Source organism: Camellia sinensis, chromosome 7 (assembly GCF_055761805.1).
Source record: "Camellia sinensis isolate YWXY chromosome 7, ASM5576180v1, whole genome shotgun sequence".
NCBI lineage: Eukaryota > Viridiplantae > Streptophyta > Magnoliopsida > Ericales > Theaceae > Camellia > Camellia sinensis.
Genome location: NC_138967.1, coordinates 109237006 through 109261413, shown reverse-complemented (window position 1 = coordinate 109261413; position 24408 = coordinate 109237006).

The following is a 24408-nucleotide window of genomic DNA, read 5'->3' as shown; positions in this document are numbered from 1 at the left end:
TGGGTGAGTGTGTGCATGCCTTCCAACCCCCACTTCTTTCTCCCTTTTACTTACCTGCTTTGATGGTTAGTAATAGGTCATGTTTAATTTACCATACCTTAGGCTATGCATGCGTGCATCATTCATCAGTATTGCATGCACCGGGCTCGACGCATCATGCTAACTGCATTAGTATTTCAAATCTAACTTGAATACATGCTACTTGTGCATTTTCACATGTCATTCATAGACTAGCCGAGCCTACTCTAGTGACATTCCGTATGCGTTGCATTAGACATTTAAACATGGACTTGGATCATGCATTGATTGCTAATGAGTTCTTTGTTTTGGCACGGAGTACGATGTAAGTATTTATGCTTTAGCATCCTTGCATGCGTGTGAGTGTTGCCATGATAGCATGATTACCATGAGGCTAGCTGCTTATGTGATATAACTGCTTGAATGCCTGTGGGTGAAGGTTGGATTGTCTGAGTTGGAATAGCTCATTGAAATCCGTGTTTTAGCCTACTTGCGAGTAGCAAATTCCAAAACATTTTTCCAAAACAAACGGATATGCAATGCTTATTTCCAAATTAGGCAATCTAGTCTATACTTTTGTGCTGTACGCATAACATAGTAATTCTAGGCTAATAATTGGGATGAGAACACATAGCGTTTTCAAAAACGGATATCACGGTTAGTAGAGGCCGATCTTCGAATCGGGCGAGAAGGGGTGCTCATAGCTGACCTTCCCCAATCGTACCCAAGTTCCCGAGCCAAGGCAACTTTGGTGATGACGGACGCGTGGCCTTTAGCATCGAGTCAGGGTTTCCTAAATTCCCCCATAAAAAAATATTTAGGTGGCACTCTGTATCTGGAAAAGCAGTCCACGTTTGGCACTTCTTTTCTAAAAATCTATTTTCTCAAAATGATTTGCCGGATTTAGACTCTTTGGTTCAGATTAAGAACCGTGACACAAAATCGAGTCCGAACTGTAGCGCAAGGGCCTCACGCGGGCGCGTCTACAACGACACACAGACGTGTTCCAATGGCAAGAGATCTCTCAGTGCGCGATGAGCTAGTCTCTCCAAGTGTTGTTTTCCACCATTTCTCATTTGTGATTCTCACATCACTCAGCCCTCAGGCTCTGTTTTTCTGAAAAAGCCCTTTTTCTCACTTTTTTCTCTCAGCGCACATCTCTTTATTCTTCAATCTCTCATTTTTTATCTCTCCCCTGGGTGGTTGATGGATAAACCAGAAGTTGCGAGCTCTTGCCCCTAGCATTCTGCTGGATTCTTTTTCTTCTACTCACAACAGTGAACTTCCCCCACAGAGGGCTTGTGATGCGGCTCGATGTGCAGCAGATCTGTAATTGACATTGGTTGACGATGCTCTACTGGGGAGTTTGGACATGATTAGATCTGTCCAGATAAGGGAATGGAATATCCTGCTCCATTCCAGTTTGTGCTTCGTACTGAGCTTGATACCTCGCTGCTTGGAGGATGAGAGAACTTTCGGCATTTTGCTGTTAGTTTCTGTTGTGCCCTTTTCTGGCAGATACGATGCCCTTTCTAGCAAGTATGCTAACAATGGGGAAAAGACAGAACACCTGACTTAACTGTGGCCCTAGTTCATTATTTTGACCATTTTTTTGTTTTTGACGTCCTGTTAAAATAATTTTGACCAACATGAGAGTTAGATTAACATGCTTGTTCGATTTTCTGATTTAAAATCACGCAAGTTAGGTTATGAGCACTAAAAATTTTCCTTTTTGGGTCCAAGAAAATGGTCCAGTTTTGGAAAAATGGAATAATTTTTGAGAGAATTAGTCAACCTCAGTAAAAATTCTCAAAAACTATTTTTGCAAATGGCCACTGCTTGACCAACGTAGAATTGACTCTTGAGATGCACAACCTCATATCCAAAAACAATGGAAAATTGCCCCTTGTCTGAAGGACACTATACGGCAACAGAAAGTTGCCCCTTGTTTGAATAGCATCGCAGTACACTATATGGCAAGGGAAAGTTGCCCCTTGTCTGAATGGTACCGCAGTGCACTGTAACCAGTTCTTATGGTGAAGGTCACAATCGAACTCTTGGATACAGAAATGACAAAGATGACCCATTCAATCTCATAGACAAGACAGTTGAATTTGAAGTGTTTTATGGTTGGACTTCAGAATGAAGTTGCCTACGTATCCCAAACATGTGAATCAAGCCTCACGTAGTTCAGGGTTAAGATACACTCGGGTATTAACCTCTCCTTTTGCGCTCTAACTTTTGCCAAGGCCGTCCTTCCGGGTTTTCAACCTTGCGACCAATGTTCTTCTTTTCTTTTCAATTCTTTTCATTTCTTTTCTATTTTTTTCTTTTTCATATTTTCCTTTCATTTTCTTCATTTTTCTTTTTCTTTTTTTTTTCATTCTTTGGATTTTTCTTTTTTTTGTTCTTTTTTTCTCTTTCTTGCTCTAACTTTTGCCTGGGTCGTCCTTCCAGGTTTTTGGCCCAGCGAGCCTCTCAAGGGTAAAAGTGTAGCTTTGTCCATGTCAAATGGTTTTGAGATCCTGACGTCATCTGAATCTAGGAGAATGGCTGCTGTTCGCTGATGATGCAGGAGTCCATCCAATGGGGGGGCTGAATTTGCCCCTAGTGTTGTGGATAGGAACTCGGTTATCCTTCAGCAATACTTTCTACTTTCCTCTCCTCTGGGATTTGGCATTCTTGCTGATCTTTCTTAGCTTGAGAAACATCCCAATTTGTTTTTACTCTTCTAGCACCTTTGACATTTCTACCCCTAGTTCGAGGGATGCTTCTGATCTAGCTTTGCAAGCTTGTTTTGACGACATCTGGTCTTCTTGATCTAACTTCCCTGCCCCTAGTTCGAGGACTGCTTCGAATCTGGCCACACAGACCTCACATTGTAGTTGACCGTTGAACATTCTGAATTCAAGTTCAAGGTTTGAAAGTGAGGGGTTGAGTCTCGGGGCAGAGAGCGATCCTAAGCTGCACAATCTCAAGAGCGATTCCACACAGGTCTTCGCAGGACCGCGCAAAAAATTTTTTGAAATCTTTTAAGAAAGCGACTAGTCGCTCGCGCTGAAGACAGTGCGGAACCAATCTGGATCAAGCTAGGATCCTTCTCAGTACTCACACTAACAAACATGATCTCATTCATTAAGGGCTTAGCATGCCTCTCTTTTCCTCAATTGATCAAATTTTGCAAATCCCGAGGAATTCCTTCCTCTTCGTTTTCATCACGATTTCAAAAAGGTTTTGAAAAACTTAGGTCGATGTAATGACTTAGAGGCACAGAAAAGCAGGTGAAAAGCACTGTCGTTTCATTCAAGTTTGCTGGCACAACAGGCTCAAAGCAGAAACAAGCACAAAAGCATGAAAACCACAACTGTTTCAATTAGATCTTCTGGTGTAACTGGCTCCTCGGCAGAAACAGACTCCAAAGAAAGTGAAAAGACAAACACAAAACAAAATAGTGATATCCGAGGTAACGCCCCGGGATCACCCGACTCTAATAAAATAGGACTGACTCGATACAAGAAGATAGACCCAACTGACTCAGTATGAAAAGATTGACTCTATACAACGGGACAGACTCTAAACGACATAACAAAACTGACTCAATACCCGAGTCAGAAAGTACAAAAACTAGCATTCACAAATACTCAAAACAGTGCGTGCCATACGCCACATCTGGAGTAAACTGAGTGCCATCCGCAGGTGGTTCATTCCCCGATCACATGGTCACATTATCCCCCACAAGTTCACTGATCAAGTGCCGATAGACTTTGCAAGACTGGTGCGGCGATGACCCTGTTGTCGAACAGATCTTCTATATCATCGCACAGACGAAAGGAACTATTAGTGTCATGATCGGTTTGTTGATGGTAGGCACAATACTTAGTCTGGTCATGCTTTGGGGGTAGAGGATCGGGTAAAGGCCGTTGTTCCAACGGTTTCAGATGTCCTTTCCTGAATAGGACCCCTAGAGCTTTTAACAAAGGCATATAAAGTGAGGTAAAAACCCTCTTGGCTCGGGGTGGATATTTAGTTGTTTGTGAGCTGGTTCCGGATGCATCGGTGAATGGGGTGGCTATTTTTGGTGTGGTGGTGGTGACCATGCCCACGTCTGAAGATCTTGCAGCTGCATCACCACTGGTGGTCGCATTTGAACTGCGGGAAAACGCCCTCCTAGGCTGCTCTTTCTCCTGGTCAATCAGGCCTTGTTTCATTGCGTCCTTGATCTGCACCCCAATCTCGTGTAAATCTGCGAAGGTGGGGAGGGGGAGGATGATTTTCTTCTGCATGAGCTTGGACTGGAGGTTGCGCACAACCATCCAAATCTGATCCTTGTCGACGGGCCTGATGGTCATCATCGAGGCTTTAGCCCTCCAGCGGGTCACAAAATAGGAGAAGCTCCCCGTTGGCTCTTGCCCGGTTGTCTCGAGAGCACGTGTTGTGACCTCGATCTGAGTGTTATAGGAGTATTGAGCTATGAAGGCCTCAGCCGTGTCTTTCCAATTCTGTTTCACAGAGTTCTCCAATTTCACATACCAAATTACGGCCATCCCAGACATCGTTCGGCCGAATAGTGATAGTTTCTGGGCCATGGTCAAGCCAATTGGCCTCAGGATATCAGAAAACAGGTGGAGGTGCACCATTGGGTCACCAGAGCCATCGCAGCGGTCGATATGTGGCATTTTAAACCGGTCCGACAATGTCACCGCTGAGTCGGTATAACCATCCTCTATGTCTGGAATGGAATTCACACCTTGAGCCCTCTTGAATAGCTTCTCAAGCTTACTGACCTTTAGGGAGGTTGGGTCCATCTCAGATTCAAACGTTGTATCTGTTGAAAAGGCCGGTGCCTTTGAAATCTGTGGTAGAACTGGTGGCAGAACTGGTCCTGTTGGGGCGTCCGTATCTTCCTAGACATTTACAGTCTCCCCGAGTGATAGAACTCTAGGTGGGGGTGGATATGAAGCAGATGCTCCAGTTTGCAGTTGTAGCTTGGCAATTAACTCTACCTGTTGGGCCACTACTTCTGCTTGACGTGCAGCCACTTCTACCTGGCGGGCAACATCCTGCTGCATGGCTTGCATAGTCTCCTGGAGCTGACGCATCATCTCGTTTAAACCTGCCATATTGTGTTGGTCCAGTTGAATAACAGGTGTATCTCCTTGAGGTAAAAGTAGATATCTCAACCCAACTGCGCACAGGTGAGATAGATAATCACCGCTGATCCGAAGACTGTTGAACTGATGATCTGTGCCTGACTGGCCCTTTTACCCTGCCTCAGGCGAAGGAACACTGATTTTCCCTTGAACTGAATCTCTAACCTAACAAAGTCTATCAATACAAGTCCGGTGTACTCGGGGGATATTGGAGCCTTCTGAAGCTATAGTTCCAGGACTACCTAGCAAAAGAGAAAACAGGCAGCATCTCAACCCAATTTTACCAGAACAGATTTGAGCGTTGCTGAATGACTGTACTCTTTGCTGAATTCTGCTTGTAAACTGATACCCTCAGGTAAAACTGATTCCAAAATACAGATGCCCGCAGGCTTGATACCCAGACTTACAAACTGATACATGCATTCCTGTAGAGGCCAACTCTAAAAGCACATAATCAAGCAAGTAAGAGCCAAAACATCTCTATGTTGGGGTAGGGTTTCCCTGTCCTATTTTGTCAGGAGCTAGGGTTTCACTACGCACGCAGCGGTTTCAAACGACCTATAATCGGGTAAGCAACCTGTCCTAGTTTGGGATGGTCACTATGGATTCTGAATATGCACTAGGTCGAATGGTCAAAAAAGGGTGCCCCGGTAAAAATAGGGGTTTGTGTTCCCATCGTTGCAGAGCCCGTAACCGGTCAGCCTTATGGCACGCTTCTCAAAGCAAGCCTCCGGCAGACCGTTCGGGAATAGAATATGGCAAACACGGTGTCCTAGGTGCACCAATGCACATGCAATGCAAAGAAACACATAAGTGTAATCAAAACAACACATCATGAGTTCAAGTCAAGTTCTTTAAATCCCCAGTAGAGCCACTAGAAACTGTAGACGCACCCGAATGTCCTCGGAAAATCCCGTTTTGTTCATTAGGCTCACTACAGTTCGGACTCAATGTCACGGTTCTTAATCTGATCTTGCAAAGTGCAATGCGAGATTTATAAATCACCAAAGAGTCCAAATCTGACAAATCGTTTTGAAAAACTGATTTTTTGAAAGAAGTGCCAAACATGGACTGCTTTGCTAGATATAGAATCGCCACCTAAATATTTTATTTTTGGAAAATTTAGGAAACCCTGACTCGTGCCTAAGGCCACGTGTCCGTCATCACCAAAGTTGCCTCGGCTCGGGAACTTGGGTACGAGAGGGAAAGGTCATGCAATGAGCACCCCCGCTCGCCCGATCAAAGATCGGCCTTTACTAACATGATATCTTGTTTTTGAAAACACATGTGCTCTTATTCCGATTATTAACCTAGAATTACTATGTGATGCGCACAGCATACAAGTATAGATTGGATCACCTAAGTTAGAACAAAACATCTCATGTTTGTTTTTTAAAGCAGTTTGCTACTCGCAAGTAGGCTAAAATGTGGATTTTGCCACCCTCAAGCGAGCGTAGAAAACATGGTGATTTGCCACTCTCAAGTGGGCTTAAAACTCGCAATCAATGAATTGTTCCAATTCAAGTAATCCAACCTTTACCCACAGGCATTCAGGTAGTTATATCACATAAGCAGTTAGCCTCATGGCAAGCATGCTATCATGGCAGTCACTCACACACATGCAAGGATGCTAAAGCATAAACACTTACCGAGTACTCCGAGCCAAAACAAAAGATAGTTAGTAATCATGCATGATCCTGGCTATGTCAAGAATGCCTAATGTAACACATGCAAAATGCAACTAAGATAGGCTCGGCTATTCTAAAATGTCATGCGAAATGCAACTTGATACATGTATTCAAACAGGAATTGAAATACAATGCAGTTAGTATGATGTGCCGAGCTTGGAGCTTGCATAACAGATGAATGAATGCAAACATGCAAAGCATACGGATGCTAATTGAAACATGTCCTAAGGTCTCAATAATTCTCGTATGGGATAGGGGTGCTGCTGATAGCACCCGATAATTCTCGTATTCCTCTAGCATTCAAACTCCGGTTCAAAGGCTCAGTGATAACACCCGATAATACAGGTATAGGATAGGGGTGTTGCTGATAGCACCTGATAATTCTCGTATTCCTCTAGCATTCAAACTCCGGTTCAAAGTCTCTCTGATAGCACCCGATAATACGGGTATGGGATAGGGGTGTTGCTGATAGCACCCGATAATTCTCGTATTCCTCTAGCATTCAAACTCCGGTTCAAAGTCTCACACAACGAGGCAAAGTGTGAAGCGTGTATTGCTGGACTAGAAGCAGCTTTAGAACTAGGGGCAAAACGGTTGGACATCATCGGGGACTCGAACCTTGTTATATCTCAAGCAAAAGGAGATTGGAAAGTCAAAAAAGAAAATATGAGAATATACAACCAAACCTTGGACTTGCTGATTCCTTGGTTTGAGAAGCTGAACTTCGCTCATCTACTAAGAGAGAACAACAGGTTCGCAGATTCACTAGCAACTCTATCTTCTATGATAGACATCCCTTTTGGAGTCCAGATGCGTCCGATCATCATCGAGTAGAAATTTGCGCCGGCCTACGAGCTGATTGCTACCATAGATGAGGTTCAAGATGAGACCCCCTGGTATTATGATGTTTGAAACTTCTTGAAAAAAGAGGCGCATCCACCAGAGGCAAATGCCAAGGATAAAAGGGCAATTTGAAGAATGGTTGCTCAGTTCATCATCTGCAGGGGTAAACTGTACAAGAGAGGTCATCTGGGAATGCGTAAGCTGTGTGTTGATGCTGAAGAGTCCAAACACCTAATGGAGGCCATCCATGGTGGAGAGTGCGAAGCGCACATGAATGGGGTAATGCTAGCCCGAAAGATCGTCAGACAGGGTTATTACTGGTCCACCATGGAGAAGGATTGTATTGGCTTTGTCCGGCGATGCCACAAATGCCAGATCCATGCAAACCGCATGAATATTCCGCCGTCGAAACTATACAACATGACTTCGCCATGGCTATTTTCAGTCTGGGGGATTGATGTGATCGGGGTTGTCACTCCGAAGGAGTCCAATGGGCATGAGTTCATTCTAGTCGCGATAGACTATTTCACAAAGTGGGTTGAGGCCCAATCTTATGCGGTGTTGAAGGCATCGCATGTTGCGAAATTCATCAGAAACAACATCATCTGTCGTTACGGAGTCCCGAACGAAATCATTTCAGATAATGGTTGCCACTTCAAGAAGGAAGTGATCGACTTGTTGGAGAAGTACAACGTGGCTTTTCATAAGTCATCTACATATCGGCCGCAAACCAACGGAGCAGTTAAGGCCGCCAACAAAAACATCAAGCGTATTTTATAGAAGATGGTGGAAACTTACCGGGACTAGCCAGATAAGCGGCCATTTACTCTATGGGGCTACCGGACGTCAATTAGAACTTCTACTGGAGTGACTCTGTATTCCTTGGTCTATGGGATGGAGGTCATTCTACCTATCGAAATTGAAGTTCCGTCATTACGGGTACTAGCTGAGTGTCAGATAGCTGAGGCAGATTGGCAACAGAGCAGGTTCGAGGAACTCATGCTCTTTGACGAGCGAAGACTAAAAGCACTGTACCATGTTGAGGGTTATCAACGACGAATTGCCAGGGCTTTCAACAAGAAGGTTAAGTCCAGGAATTTGAAAGAAGGAGATTTCGTGCTCAAAGACAACCGAGCTCCCGTCCACAACCCTTGGGGCAAGTTTAGACCCAATTGGGCTAGTCCTTACATCATCAAGTCTATCTAGTCGGGTGGAGCTGTTGTTCTGATGGACCTAGATGGCCTAGAGTTCTCCCAACCGATCAACATGGACAAGTTGAAGAAATATTTTTCCTGTGAGGCTCGTTAGGCTGAAAATCCGAAAGGGCGACCTAGGCAAAAGTTAGAGCACAGAAAATTTGAAATTATAAAAACTGAGCTCACAAGGTTGAAAACCCACAAAGGGCGGCATTGGAAAAAGTTAGAGCGTAAAAGGTGAGGGTTAATACACGAGTGAACCTGAGCCGAACTACGTAAGGCTTGATTCCCATGTTTGGGATATGTAGGCAACTTCGTCTTGAAGTCCAGCTATAAACACTTTCCCGATCAACTTAGCCCATTTGATCATCTCGGTCATCTTTGTCTATTCAGCATTCAAGATTTCGGTTGTGATCTCCAGTGCAGTGTTATTCAGACTAGGGGCAACTTTCCAGTTGCTGGAGTCCTGGGTTGTACATCTCAGTGACAAATCTCAGGCGTGTCCAATTCTGATCCATATCGAAAATGGTTTTGAAAAGTTTTAATAAAAGTTGATTTTGCTCAAATTAATCTTTTTACAACTTAGACCATTTTTGGACCAAACGAAAAATTTTCAGTACCCACAACCTTCAATTTTATTGATTTCAATACAGAGTCCTCCTGCTCTTTAATACAAAATTGAAGTTGCTTTTCATTACATTCATAAAGAAAACTTGAAAGTTCTGATTAAAAGCAAATAAATCTGGGGCATAGTCAAGTGTTCCTGCGTCCCCTCCCAGAGCCGGTCGAAGCCTCTAATGTCAAGCTGGGCCCGATCTGTGCCTCTTTCGTTGAGCCAATCTAAGCACTCATCAGAGAGGGTGCAACTGAAAGTGGGAGCGGGGGCCAGAAGCTCTCTCGTCCTCCATGCTATGGCATACCGAGCTAGCTGTGCACCTCGGACCGAAAATGTAGCAGGATACTCTATCCCCTCCTCCGGGCAAATCTGATCATGTCTGAACTGGCGTCGAAACCGGAACGAAAAATAGAAGACACAGTGTGTCATGTCAATCAACTGAATCCCGGGCTGACGGGTCATGCTGTAACTCATTGCCGGCAGGTTAAGCCAAGGGCAGCGCCAAGCAATGCGATCCGCGGACAAATTGCACATCCAGCTGTACCACCATCCTTCATCCGGAGTATCGACTAGACGTCGTCGGGAGAAATAGCTGCGAGCTGAATATGCCGGACATGAGTCCATAACTCTCAACTTGTCCATCAACCACACCTGGGGAGGGATGAAAAATGAGAGAATAAAGAATAGAGAGATGTACGTTGAGAGAAAAAGTGAGCAAAAGGTTTTGAGAGAAAAACTGAGCCTGAGGGTCGAGTGATGTGAGATACATATGTGAGATGGGGTGGGAAACATTACCTACAATAGTAGTGGACTCTCCGCAAACCTAGCCGTCTCCCGGTGATGAAAAGCGTCTAAGCCCATCAATGTCTCGGCCAATGTCATGGCGATGCAGCTTTTGCCCTCTTTCAAGCCCTCAACGACTTCGATCAAATGAGTGCTAAACCCACCAGAGCTTGGGACAAGTAAGAAATGGGACAGCATGCACAAGCAAAGCGCATGTCGTCGATAACCCTGCCAATGATGGTCGCTGCGGTCACCAACGTCAGAAAACCGACAAACCAAGCTCGGAGTGTCTAACTCTCCATCATGAATCAATGACCGAGTGTCATGCACAGTAAGGCTGCACATCCGTCCTAAGGCTTGGACGTGGCCGAACTGAAATTGAGGCAAGATTTCCTCATCGCGCTCGGATTCCATTAAAGCTTGGAAATCCTCAAAAGTGGGGCACATCTCTTGACCACCAAAACTAAAGACGTGTGTTACTGGATTCCAAAACCTTGCCGCGGCATGGAAGAACGGAAAACGCAGCGGGGTGCGGCCCAGTGTGAATAGTGCATTTATGCCGAAACCCCGAAAATTCAGCCTTTTCGAGCCATCCAAGTTGGCAATCCAAGTTATGAGATTTTGGGCAAGAAACTCTTCCATTTGGTGCAAATCAGTGTTGAAATGAGGAAAACTACGAAGCTGGGGCTTTTATGGAAGAGAAGGTGTTGAGTGGAAGACAAGTGTCAACATTCTAGAGGTGCTTGCCATTTTTGGCCGATTGGCCAAAAATAGTGCCGACCGACCATCCTTTTTGGCCAATCGGCTAAAAATTTTGGATGATGGCCATTTATTGTGGCTGGTGGAATTTCCCTTTGGCCGATGGCCTTCCTTCTTGTTCCCTGACTTGCTTATGTATTGAACATGCTGAGAATTTGTGATTGGCACCACTTCCAATGCCTTTTGGTGATGATTTTGCAAAGTCATGCCTGCGTTACTTCGATTTGTTTATCGAGTTGTTATACATTTTCTTATCGAGTTGTATTTCACATTCTTTAAGTCTTTGTTTTGCATATCGAGTTGTATTTACACTTGGTTAGCTTATCTAGTTCTTTGTTTTTATTATCAAGTTGTTTTTGTTGTTAGTCGATTCACTACCTGATTATTACGATGCAAGTGCTTAATTTTCAAAAAAAGTTCAATCTCATTTACATTGTTATGTAATGCGATGCGATGCATAGAATGTACAAAATGCAACACTTTTTGAGCAAAATAGCTGCTCCATTTCTATCATATCTTTTGCAAAAAGTACATAGTTTTGAGGAAAGTAAAAGCTGCCTGAGGCAGTACAATGTGCTCAAACTACCAGTAAAAAGAAAAGTAAAGCAAAAAAAGAGGAGAAAAACAAGAAAATGTCTAAACAGAGCAAAGAAAAGAAAAAGCAACAAGTGTCTGGATCAGTATCAGTCATCTCGAACACGGGAATCCATCCTGGTCCTCTTCTTGGACGAGGGTCCAAGGTCACCACCGCCATCTCCATAGTCAGAATCTGAGCCGTCTCTGGCCTCTCTCTGGGACGCCGCCGCCTCCTCGTCAGAATCATCGGGGAACGGCTCTCGCGAACTGCTCTCAACATGAGCGTGCCTATGTCTGCCCCGGCTATGGAATGTCATCCCCCGCCTGGCTCCCCTTTCTCCTCGAGCAGGAACAGATGGCCCAGCTGGAGCACCTCCCGTGGCCGAAATCTGAAATGGGCCCTGAAAAGGACAAATGGCAAATGCATCAGTTATGCTACCCAAAGCAGAGTATGAATACCGAATACAGTATATGAATGATGTGAGCAGTGTATCAATACAGGATGTAGTGTATGAGTACAGTGTATAAATGTCGTGAGCACCGCTGTGAGCAGTACGTACGTTACAGTGTATCAGTGCTGTGAGTGTTGTGTATCAAGTGCCGCGTTGATAGTGTGATGCATCAGATTATGTATGAAACAGATTATGCAGAGTTTGAGACTGCGGTTGAAAGAACTTACCAGGATGCCATAGATGGTCAACAGGTCGATGCTCCGCTGCAGCGTCCCCATCACAGAGGCAGTCAGCTCCTGAGACTGGCGAGTGTACTCGACGGAAGCCTGCAAAAGGGTTAAAAGCATCAGTATTCTGCGGAATATCAAAAGCAATGAAATGAAATGGCTGTGCAGAATGCAAAGTGTGGTAGTACATACCGGGGTCGAGCCATAGACTCCGACAAGCTCATGACCAGCCGGAGAAGGAGCGATGGCTATCTGGTAAGTCTCCCCACCCTGTCCTCGGCATGTCATCGTCGTAGGCAGCTCTGGCCATCCAGCTCCCTGCCCTCTCCGGGACCCACTCCTGCCTCGGACCGGAGGTGTCCTCGGTGACCCTGCTCCTACTGCTGGCGTCGCTGGCCTCTCTCTCTCGACTCGGCGAGCACTGGTCAGAGGCCGCATAAGATAAGCCTAGATGTACTCGGCGTAATCGCCCTCATCGCTAAAGTTCTCATAGCTCCAGCCAATCGTGTAGTCTCTCATCTCCTCTAAGGTGTACCTCTCAGTGTGCCTCGTGTGGGTAGGAGGAGGTGCTGGAACTGTCTGCTCTGGCACGCCCAAGGTCTGCCGCATGAAGCGCTCCCCAAAGTACCAAGCGCGGAAGACCGGTCCCTCCAACACAACCTTGAACCGGGCAGTCTCTCGAGCACCGGCATACCGCTCCCGAACTGCGTCAGGCAACGGGGCCCAAGGCTGCCAGGTGATCTGCAAATAATACACAGCTTGTTATCTACTGTTATTGAGAGTATAATATAAAGAGAAGCTTAAATAAACTGTAATGTTTGACATACCTCGGCTGCGGTGATGGTGTCAAAGTAGCGGCAGAAGAACATGAAGGACTCCCGTGGCCTCCGCTCGCACCTCACATCAAAGCGGTGGGAAAACGGAACCATGGGGGATATCTCCTCATCCGGCACTGGGGCAAGCCTAGGAAAGTAGGCATACACCCACAACTGTAGAGTGTAACATGGAAAATATCAATATGCTTATCAGATAAGGCAGAATGCAGATAAAGCAGAAATCACAGAACAGTGTGCAGAGTGTGCAGTGTGTGCAGTGTACAGTCTGTGTAAAGCAGATTGCGTGCACGCAGTGTGTGTGATGTACAGATAATGAAAAACAGAATTGAAAAGACAGAAAAGGGAATGTGTACCTCCCAGGCTCGCCAGTAGCCTCCAAGCAACTGCTCGCTGCGGCGGGAGGATGAGCTCATATATCCGTAAAGGGTGGCCAAGCCCGCGCCACCCCAGACGTAGCCGCGGATTCGCGTCATGTCCACAAGTGCACTCAGTAGGTAAAGGGTGACAGCACTCACCCGGTCGGTGAAGAGCATGGTCCGCAACAGGAACATGATGAAGCCATGAGCATACTGCTCCTCCCCTTCTCGAGTAGTAGGCACCTGGATCTGGAAGTGATCCTCGAACCATGAGTACCTCACAAACCCTGACCGGGCAAGAGGTGGCTAAGTACCAAGCAAGTATAGCTGAGCGGCGTCCCACTGATCCATATCTGTATCAAAGGGGATCGGATCACCCCCTACTCCGATGCCTGTGAGCATGGAGAAGTCAAAGGGAGTCATCGTCACCTCTCCGGTGGCAGAAAGTTGGAAGGAGTCGGTGGTGTCCCACCACCTCTCCACCAAAACAGCAAGAAGGGGCCTGCTCGCAGTGAGGCGCGAAAGTCCCATGCAGAAGGTCCCAAAGCCGGCCTTGTCGAGCGACGATATTTCCATACCCCCGGAAGGCATGGGAATCTCCCTGTGTCCAAAGGAAAATAGATGCGAAGTAGTGTCAGATGTACAGTGTTTGAATGCCTTCAGAATTTGGGAAAATGCAGTGTGGGTGCATATGCTCGAGTTTACACAGATATTGGGTGGGCTAAGCATACAATGTAACAGTTTTTTTGGATTATTCAGTTGAAAATGCAGTGTGTGCGTGTGCTTGGGTGCACTCAGAATTGATGAAAATGCAGTGCATGTGTTCAGATTTAAACAGATATCGGGTGTGGGTGTGCTGACAGTGAACTACAACATGTGATGTATCAGTGTATCTGAGTTAAGCAGTTAAAGAACAGAATCGACTATCGCAGTTATATGTTCTACATTGCAGAAAATGAAACAGAGGAAGAGCGTACCTCAGAAGCGCCGTAGGGCAGATGTGACTCTGGCTCACGCAGCAAAAGCGCCAGTGGCGCGCCCCGCGCATAGCTCCTGATGTGGCGGATGCCGTCGGGATGTAACACGTGTACCGCCGGCTTGTAAGTCACCGGATCGAACGGCCGGATGTGAAGAGGTAGGAGCTCGACCTCGGGGTCCACATCCATCTCCGGGGGAGTCCCACCATGTGAAATGTCATCTTCCATCTCAAAAGGAGCGTAAAAATGGCCGAGAATGTGAAAAACGGGCAAGAATGCGAAAGGTCAACCCAAAAGTCAACCCCGAGAGGATGAAAAATGGGAGAAAAGGTCGGAGTGTGGAAAAAGGCACGAAAACCAAGTAAACTCGGGGGGAAACAAACCCCAAGTAGTGGAAACCAAAAAAGAAACACTGAAAACCGAGTTTTGTTCGGTTTAAAATGTGCGAAATGGGAAGGGTTTCGCGAATCGAACAACGAAAAGGGTTCAAAAACACAAGAAAAACAAGGATCTAAGGTTGGGAAATCACCTAGAGAGAAAGAGGAGTGATTTTTGACCAAGAGGAAGTGAGGATATAAGGTGTGGAACCCTATATTTAAAGACCCATGGCCAAAAAACAAAACTGTCCCGAAACTGCCATTTTTGGCTGGTTGGCCAAATTGTTAGCCAATCGGCTAAATATTTGGCCGATTAGCTTATTTTGTGGCCGATGGACTTTCCTTGTGGTCGATGCACCTCCAACACCCTTGTTTGGGTCAATTATGTGGTTTGGGACCTTCATCCCTCAAGATAGTGCAAGGAAATACATTTTTGAAGCTTAGCCGGTCTTCGTGTTGACCTCGAGCTGTGTCTCCCATGCACGACATTCGATGGGCGCGAGGTGTATCCTTTTCGTATCCTTTTGCATATCGCAAAAATTCAAGAATTTCTTTTGAGCATGTTATGTTACAATGTTTTTTCATAATTGTAATAAGCGCGCTTGTTATGCAACTTTTCGTCCTTGCATTGAGCATGCTTCATCTTGCTTTCGAGTTGCATCTCAACATCACGAATAACATGCCTTTACCATGCTTCCGTTGAATATATACCTCTTTTTGTCGTTGCATTGTTACACACATTGCTTGCGTTGTTGCGCATGCTTTACTTACATGTGTTTATGCACCCTTTTACATTGTTATGCGTACACTTAGGTTGCATTGTCGTGCACCCCTTGCTTGCGTTGTCGCGCATGTTCTACTTGCATTATCATGCTTGTTTCTTTCGCATTGTTATGCGTACACTTAGGTTGCATTGTTATGCACCCCTTGCTTGCGTTGTCGCGCATGTTCTACTTGTATTGTCATGCTTGTTTCAGTCGCATTGCTATGCACCACCTTACTGGCATTGTCGCACACACTTGTTGCATTATCATGCACCTTTTTACTTGTGTTGTCACGCGCGTCTTGCTCGCATTGTTATGCGTACACTTAGGTTGCATTGTTATGTACCCCTTTGCTTGCGTCGTCGCGTATGCCTTTACTTGCATTGCTATGCTCGTTCTACTGGCATTGTTATGCCCTACTTGCATTGTTATACTTGTGTTTATCTTATATTGAAATGATTTCTTGATCTAACATTGAACGTAACTTCCTTCTATATTGTACCCGTTGAATTTCTTTCTTTTGCAGGCACGATATTGTATGTACGGTTCATTCAAGGGAAGTCCCGGTTCAGCTTGACTGCTACCCTTCTCCACTCGCGTTTGGCGTGCGTTTGGGCATATCTCTCTCCTCTTGCGTTTAGCACGCGTTTGGATGAATGTGCTCTCTTTCCTCTCAATGCGTGTGCCACGCTGAGAGATGCTCTTTTTCCTCTCATGCGTGTGCCACGTTGAGAGATGCTCTCTTTCCTCTTATGCGTGTGCCACACTGAGAGATGCTCTCTTTCGTCTCTTGCGTGTGCCACGCTGAGAGATGCTCTCTTTCCTCTCAATGCGTGTGCCACGCTGAGAGATGCTTTATTTCCTCTCAATGTGTGTGCCACGTTGAGAGATGCTCTCTTTCCTCTCTTGCGTGTGCCGCGCTGAGAGATGCTCTATTTCCTCTCTTGCATGTGCCACACCGAGAGATGCTCTTTTTCCTCTCAACGCGTGTGCCACGCTGAGAGACGCTCTCTTTCCTCTCAATGTATGTGCCACGCTGAGAGATGCTCTCTTTCCTCTCTTGCGTGTGCCGCACTGAGAGATGCTCTCTTTCCTCTCTTGCATGTGCCACACCGAGAGATGCTCTTTTTCCTCTCAATGCGTGTGCCACACTGAGAGATGCCCTTTTTCCTCTCATGCGTGTGCCACGCTGAGAGATACTCTCTTTCCTCTCAATGCGTGTGCCACATGGAGAGATGCTCTCTTTCTTCTCTTGTGTGTGCCACGCCGAGAGATGCTCTCTTTCCTCTCTTGCGTGTGCCACGCCGAGAGATGCTCTCTTTCCTCTCATGCGTGTGCCACGCTGAGAGATGCTCTCTTGCCTCTCCTGCGTGTGCCACGCTGAGAGATGCTCTCTTTCCTCTCTTGCGTGTGCCACGCTGAGAGACGCTTTCTTCCCTCTCCTGCATGTGATACGCTGAGGGATATTGTGTTCGAGACCCCGGGTGTCCTCGGTAGTCGCTTTTAGTCTTCTCTGCATGAGACGCAGCGAGAATTGCATAATTTTCTTACATCCTTTCTGTCGGAATGCGTAGGACCGTTATCTCTTATTCACTTGTTTAAATTGTTTTATTTATTTTGCATAAATGCTTCATTACAGATCTCTTTGCATGATCATAAGTTATGCTTGGCATCTTGCATGTCATTTGCATCTTGCCCCTGCCTGCGGGCGCATCTCTTTTTTATCCTGTATGCTTGTCTGAGTCTTCGGCCTTGTCAAAATTGGGTCGTCTTTGGGCTTTGACATTCATTCCCGTCATCTAATGACTTTCGAGTTCTGTCAAAGACAGACAACTGTAGACACCCCATTTTTGACCGTCCTCAAGATTTGGACGTCATCGTTTGAAAACTCGATGATCATCCGTGTTCATGTTCGTGTTCGTGTTCGTTTTGAGTTCCTGAAAGTCTCGACTGCGCGCCTTGCCTTAGAATCTCTCAACTTGTCTGTTTTGTGCTTGGTTGTGAATGAAGGACTTGTGGTTTTGCTTCTGAGGGAAAAGGGTGGCTTATTTGCCATCCCCTCAACCCACTAGCCAAGGCTTGAAGCCATTGGCCTTGTTTTCTTGCCATCGGCCAAAAGTGTTGGCCAATCGGCACTTTTTTTGGTTGGCCAACCCTTATTTTGGTCGATCGGCCATATTTTCTAGCCGAGGCCTTTTCTTTGCCTTTTTCAGGCATTGAGCTTCTCTAAGAAGCTTTGAATTTGATTTCCTATAAGAGGGGAGCCTTCCCTCCCTTTCCAGAGGTTCAGCAAAATAGATATAGAGTTCATATATCCCTTTCTCTCTGTATTTGTGTGTGTGTTGGTGCCTTAAAAGTGTATTTTGTTCATACTTTTGCACTATAGCACCTAGTAGATCACCTTCCTTTGGTTGTTGAGGCACTAGGGAGTTGGTTTCAGAGTTCTTGGGCTGGTTTTGATCCAAGGGAGTGGCTGGAGTTGTGCTCTTGAAGGTGTTCTTCAAGGGTGAGCAACTAACCTTTTGTTTCCCCATTTTAGCTTAAGCTTTTAGACCTATTTGCATATTGTTTTAACCTTAACTATAAACTGAAAAAAGCTCTGATTTTGTATGCTTTAGATGATTGTTTCAGGCCACTTTTTGGTTGGGGGTTGCCTACCCCCTCTTAGGCCTTGTTTGGCCTTGTTTTGAGCCACCTCTTTTGGCCTTTGTTCTTGCTTTGGTTCGACCTTTCTACCACTGAAATCCAGAGGATTTTCAGTGGTGGAAAGGTGGTTTTAGAGTCTTGTATAGGAGAGAGGCACCCCTCTCTCCATGTGTCTCGTTTCTTTGTGTTGATGGCTTGTAATGGTAGCATGTTTGCTTAGCATGTTTTGGCTTCATTTCAGCAAGCATTTGGTGTTATTTTGTCATGCTATACCTCTGTCTAAGGTTGGTTTAGTGGTCTCTTGCATGCACTATACACTTGTAGTGTAATCCTCTCTATTGCCTTAACATGCTTTGTGCTTTAAGCTATGATTTTAGCATGATTTTGACTCGACCCAAAGGAGCTTTTGTTCATATTTCAGCATGTTAAAGCTCTATTTCATGTTGTTTTGATCATACATGCATCACTTTGTATAGCTACCATGCATTCTAGCTCGTTAGCTTTAAGTGTCCAAGTCATTAGCATGCATTACTTGGACCATTTTCATGATTTGGCATCATTCCATATGTGATTTCAGTTCATGTAGTGTAGCCATACACTTGCATTTATCATCTTTTCCATGCATTGGGAGGTTGATGTTTTGTGCCTTAAGGTTGGGTCATTGTGCATGCCTCCATGATTAGGTCTTCGGGATGCCATCTAAGTGGGTTTTTGAGCCTATTTTCACATGTCATATCTCTGTTTTTCATTGGTTAAGTCATGCCATGTTTGGTTATAATGGGTGTAGTGTAATCCCCTTTGTTGGCCTTACTTGCATCTTGTCTTCGGCCCTTCATTTTGTTTTGTTTTAGCTTTGGCCCTTGCATGTTTTAGACTCCCTTTGGCATGATCTAGGACTATTTTGGTTGTCCTTGGCTCTTTGGAGCTTGTTTCATGTGGCCTTAGTACAAGCTCATTGGCTAGCCTTAAGCCTTGAGCTTTCTTGCATGTTATGCTTGACTTGTGTGTATGATTTGGCATCATCCTTGACATCATTTCAGAGCATGTAGTGTTGTCACGCTTGCATGCTTTTCACTCTTTGAGTGCTTTCGAGAGTTGTCATCTTTGTGCCTAAGCGATGGACCAATATGTGTACATGTTTCTTTTGCATATTGGTGCCTTAATTTTAGTGTTTTGGCCACTAATTTGGGCATGGCTGAGGTCTTCCCATTTCAGTTTAAGTCTATCTTACATGATCCTTGCATATTGTTGCATGCTTGTTCCATTTCGTCGTTATTGCATACTTGGTACATTGCATTTTGCATGCTTCGTACATTGTACATTTGCATGTTTAGGTTGCATAGTAAGCATGCCATGTTGTTTACATGTTAGGTTACGTTGTATTGCCTTTGGCATGCTCATGTTGCGTTGCATTGCATTTCTATGTTGCATTGTATTTGGCATACTTGCATTGCATTATGTTTGGTTTGGGGTGTCAAACCAAACATGAGGACCGAGGGACATTCGTACTTGAAGTGACGAAACATGCCTCAATCCTTGGTCGCCGACACTCTTGATCCAACATGATAGAGTTCTAGGCATTCATGTGTTTTTGTGCATCCATTCCATATTGAATCGCACACTTGGCTCCTTTAGCCATCATGCATCGACATGCGTGATTGATGGCCTGAGGGTCAAGCACTACACTCCCTTGAGCTCATGACATGATAGGGAGGGTGTTTGTGCACACATTGCCTTGAAAATGCATTGCCATGCTCTGTTTATCCTCTGCTGCAGCAAAACAGCATTCTGCAGGAAGATATGGCCGGCCGACCATCTTCAGTGCCGATCGACTAAAAATTATTGGCCGAGATCCTCACAAATGGTCGATGACCAATCCCACATGGCCAGTGTTCCTATATTTTGGCCGATGACATCTCACAGTGCTCAGGGAGTGGTTCGGAAGCATTCTTGGGACTTGTACAGTTTTCAGAGATGCAAAACAGTGCAAACAGAGGCAACATATGGCATGGCAACGGGTTTCCGAGTGAGGCGATCGAGCATGCATCATTCAATTATTCCGAGGCGGAGCTGCAACGGCCTCTTTAGTTTCATAGCTTAGTTAATTTGTTTAAATTAGTTAAGAGTTATGTAATAATTAATTAGCTAGGGTAGTTAATTAATTAGTTGATTTGTATTATTTATTCAGACCCTCCGTCAAGAGCGTGAATTGTGTAATAAGTGTGCGTAAGTGTGTGAATGTCTTCCAACCCCACGTCTTTCTCCCTTTTACTTACCTGCTTTCAATGGTTAGTTTTAGGTAGTGTTTCAATTAGCATCCTTATGCTCGCATGTTTGCATCATTCATCTGTATTGCATGCACCGGGCTCGGCACATCATACTAACTGCATAGTAATTCAATTCTAACTTGAATACGTGTATCGTGTTGTCGCATTTCACATGCCATTCTTAGATAGCCGAGCCTATTTCTAGTTGCATTTTGCATGTGTTGCATTAGGCATCTTAACATAGCTAGGATCATGCATTGATTACTAACTAGCTATTGTTTTGGCTCAGAGTACTAGGTAAGTTTTTATGCTTTAGCATCTTGCATGAGTGTGAGTGTTAACATGACCGCATGCTTGCCATGAGGCTAACTGCTTATGTGATATAACTGCCTGAATGCCTGTGGGTGAAGGTTAGATTACTTAAATTGGAACAATTCATTGAAATGCGAGTTTTAAGCCCACTTAATTGTGGCAAAATCATGTTTTCTAAGCCCACTCGAGGGTGGCAAAATTCACGTCTTAGCCTACTTGCGAGTAGTAGCTTCAAACCATTTTCAAATAAACAAACATGAGATGATTTGGTCCAACTTAGGCGATCTAGTCTATACTTGTGTGTTGTGCGTATCACATAGTAACTCTAGGCTAATAACCAGAACAAGAACGCATGTGTTTTCAAAAACAAGATATCATGTTAGTAAAGGCCGATCTTCGATCGGGCGAGCGGGGGTGTTCATTGCATGACCTTCCCCTCTCGTACCCAAGTTCCCAAGCCGATGCAACTTTGGTGATGACGGACACGTGGCCTTAGGCAACAAGTCAGGGTTTCCTAAATTCTCCCAAAATAAAATATTTAGGTTGTGACTCTGTATCTGGCAAAGCAGCTCATGTTTGGCACTTCTTTACAAAAATCAGTTTTCCAAAACGATTTGCCAGATTTGGACTCTTTGGTGATTTATCAATCTCACATTGCACATTGTGAGATCGGATTAAGAACCGTGACATTTTGAGTCCGAACTGTAGCACTGCATAAAGCCCCTTGGGGCACGTCTACAGGGCGCGATAGTCCCATGCAAAACAAGCTGAAGTTGGCCTCATCAACAACATAGTGGACACCATCGTGGAGCTCCATATACCACTCCCTCGCGGATGTGGCTCCATAGCCTCTGATAGAGCGGGAGTCCTCCTGTGATCAGAACAAGCAAGTATAAGAAATACAGTGCAAGAGTATATTTGAAACAAGCAGGTCAAAAGCAGTGTAAGAAATATAGTGCAAGAGTGTGATTTAAGCAAGAAATGCAAGGTACAGTGAAGAAAACATGGACATACAGTGTATACCTCGATTGCGCCGTAAGATAAATGAGAGGCCGGCTCTCGTAGCAAGAGGTCCTCTGGTGCGCCTTGCTCAAACCTCCTGAAATGCCAGACACTCTCAGGTGGTAGCACATACGTCGGAGGATCATAGGTCGTCGGGTTGAAGGGTCGAACCTTAGGTGGTAGTAGCACAGGCTCGGGCTCTACCTCCATCTCCAGGGATAACTGAAGTAGAATCTCTGGGAAAGCTTCGTCACGAGGAACGTCATCCACCATCTGGAAAGAAGATGAGAAAATTAGCTGAAAATGAGTAAAACATGTGGAAAATGCCAAAAGTCAACCCTAAGAGAGAGAAAAGGGAAGAAAAAGTCAAAGCCTAGGAAAAGGCACCGAACTCAAGAAGAACTCGAGGGAAATAAACCTCAAGTGGTGAAACTCCAAGAAAAAGTATCGAAATTGAATTTCAATCGGTTCAAAACGGAGTATACAAAGAGGATTTAGCGAATCAAACGTGCGTGGGGCGTTGGAAAACGCATATAAGGCTCGGATCTAGAGAGGAAAAGTGTCTAAAGAGGGAGAGGGTGGATTTTCGAGCATGGAGAAGTATGGAAATGAAGTATGGGTGAATATACTTAAAGGCCCGAGGTGAAAAGACCAAAATGAGCCCGAACTACCATTGGCGGCCGACAATGCTTAGGGGTGGCCGACAAGTGGCCGACACCCTCCTCTGGTGACCGACCAGTGCCCAGTGCTCCTCGTTTGAGTCTTGATACTGTTTTGTGTCTACATTTCTCAAGAAGTGCAAGGAAAGTTCACTTTTAAGTTCAAATTGCCTCTGTGGAAGCCCCAAGTCGTGTCTTCAGTACATTATGTTCAGTACTAGTCAACATGAATGAGGTGTATCCTTTTAAAACATATTGTAACTCTTTTGAGAGATAAATTGGAAGTTACGACTAAGTTGGTTTTATCAAATACGCTTTTGTCATTGCATCGAATATGCATCTCTTTGTCATTGCATGGAACATACATTTCGTATATACTGTTGCATAGAATGTGCATTCTGTTACATAGAACATGCTTTCAACTTTTCATGCATAGAACACTCTGTTAATCTTGCATAAAATATGCATTTTGTGTTATTGATCATGCTTAGAACATGCATTTTGTTCTATTGCATTGAACATGCATTCCAATGTGGCATAGAACATGCTCCAGCTCTCGTTGCATAGAATATGCTTCTGTTTTGTTTATCGCATGTTTTGCATAAAACATGCCATTACATTGTATCTTGCTTATTTGTCTTGCGTAGAACTTGCATTCTTACTGCATTGTACCTGTTAAGTTTCTTTCTTATGCAGGCATGATATTGTATGAACGGTTCATTCAGAGGAGTTCCAAGTAGAATCACTAGTACCCTCCTTCGATTAAAAACATTTGTGTGCGTCCTGATGTTTATACCCTCCTTCGGTTACCGCCCTCTGGTTAAAAACATTTGTGTCTATCTTGATGTCTATACCCTCCTTCGGTTACCGTCCTTCGGTTAAAAATATTTGTGTGCATCCTGATGTTTATACCCTCCTTCGATTACCGCCCTCCGGTTAAAAACAATTGTGTGCGTCCTGATGTTTATACCGGTTAAAAACATTTGTGTGCGTCCTGATGTTTATACCCTCCTTGGGTTACTGCCCTCCGGTTAAAAACATTTGTGTGTGTCCTGATGTTTATACCCTCCTTCGGTTACCGTCCTCCGATTAAAAACATTTGTGTGCGTCCTGATGTTTATACCCTCCTTCGGTTACCGCCCTTTGGTTAAAAACATTTGTGTGTGTCCTGATGTTTATACCCTCCTTCAGTCGCCGCCCTCCGGTTAAAAACATTCAGGTGCGCCCCAGTGTATACGCCCCTATTTTCCTTCCGTGTGTAACACATTAGGATCTTGGTTGAGACCTTGGGTGCCCTCGACGGTCGCTCTTCGCCTTTCTTACGCATCGCGTAGTTAAGTTTGCATAATTTTCTTGCATCTTTTTTCCATGAAATGTGGTTCGGTCTGTAATTTCCACACGTGGCGTATTTGTTTACTTTTGCTAATTATTGAGATTGCTATACCTTGTTTCGGTTTGCTTGCATTGCATTTGCATTCAAATGTTTCGTTACAGCCTCATTGCATGATCATAAGTTATGTTCTTGCATCATGCATATCATTTGTATCTTGCCCCAGAACTATGCTGGTTTGATTCCTTGCAAAGGGATACATAGGCAGCCTGCGGGGGCAACCGTTTTTGTCTTGTTTGTTTGTTTGTCCAAGTCTTCGGCCTTGTCAAAAACGGGTCGTCTCTAGGCTTTGACATTCACTCGCATCATTTCATGACTTCTGAGTTCTGTCAAAGAGGGGTAACTGTAGACACCCTATTTTTGACCATCCTCAAGACTCAGACATCATCACTTGTCCACTCGATGATTATGATTACATGTATTCATTTTGAGTGCTCGAAGTTCTCAGCGGAGTGCCCTGCCTTTCAGCCTTGAAACCTCATCTGTTTATGCCTTGTTTTGTACCAAAACCTTG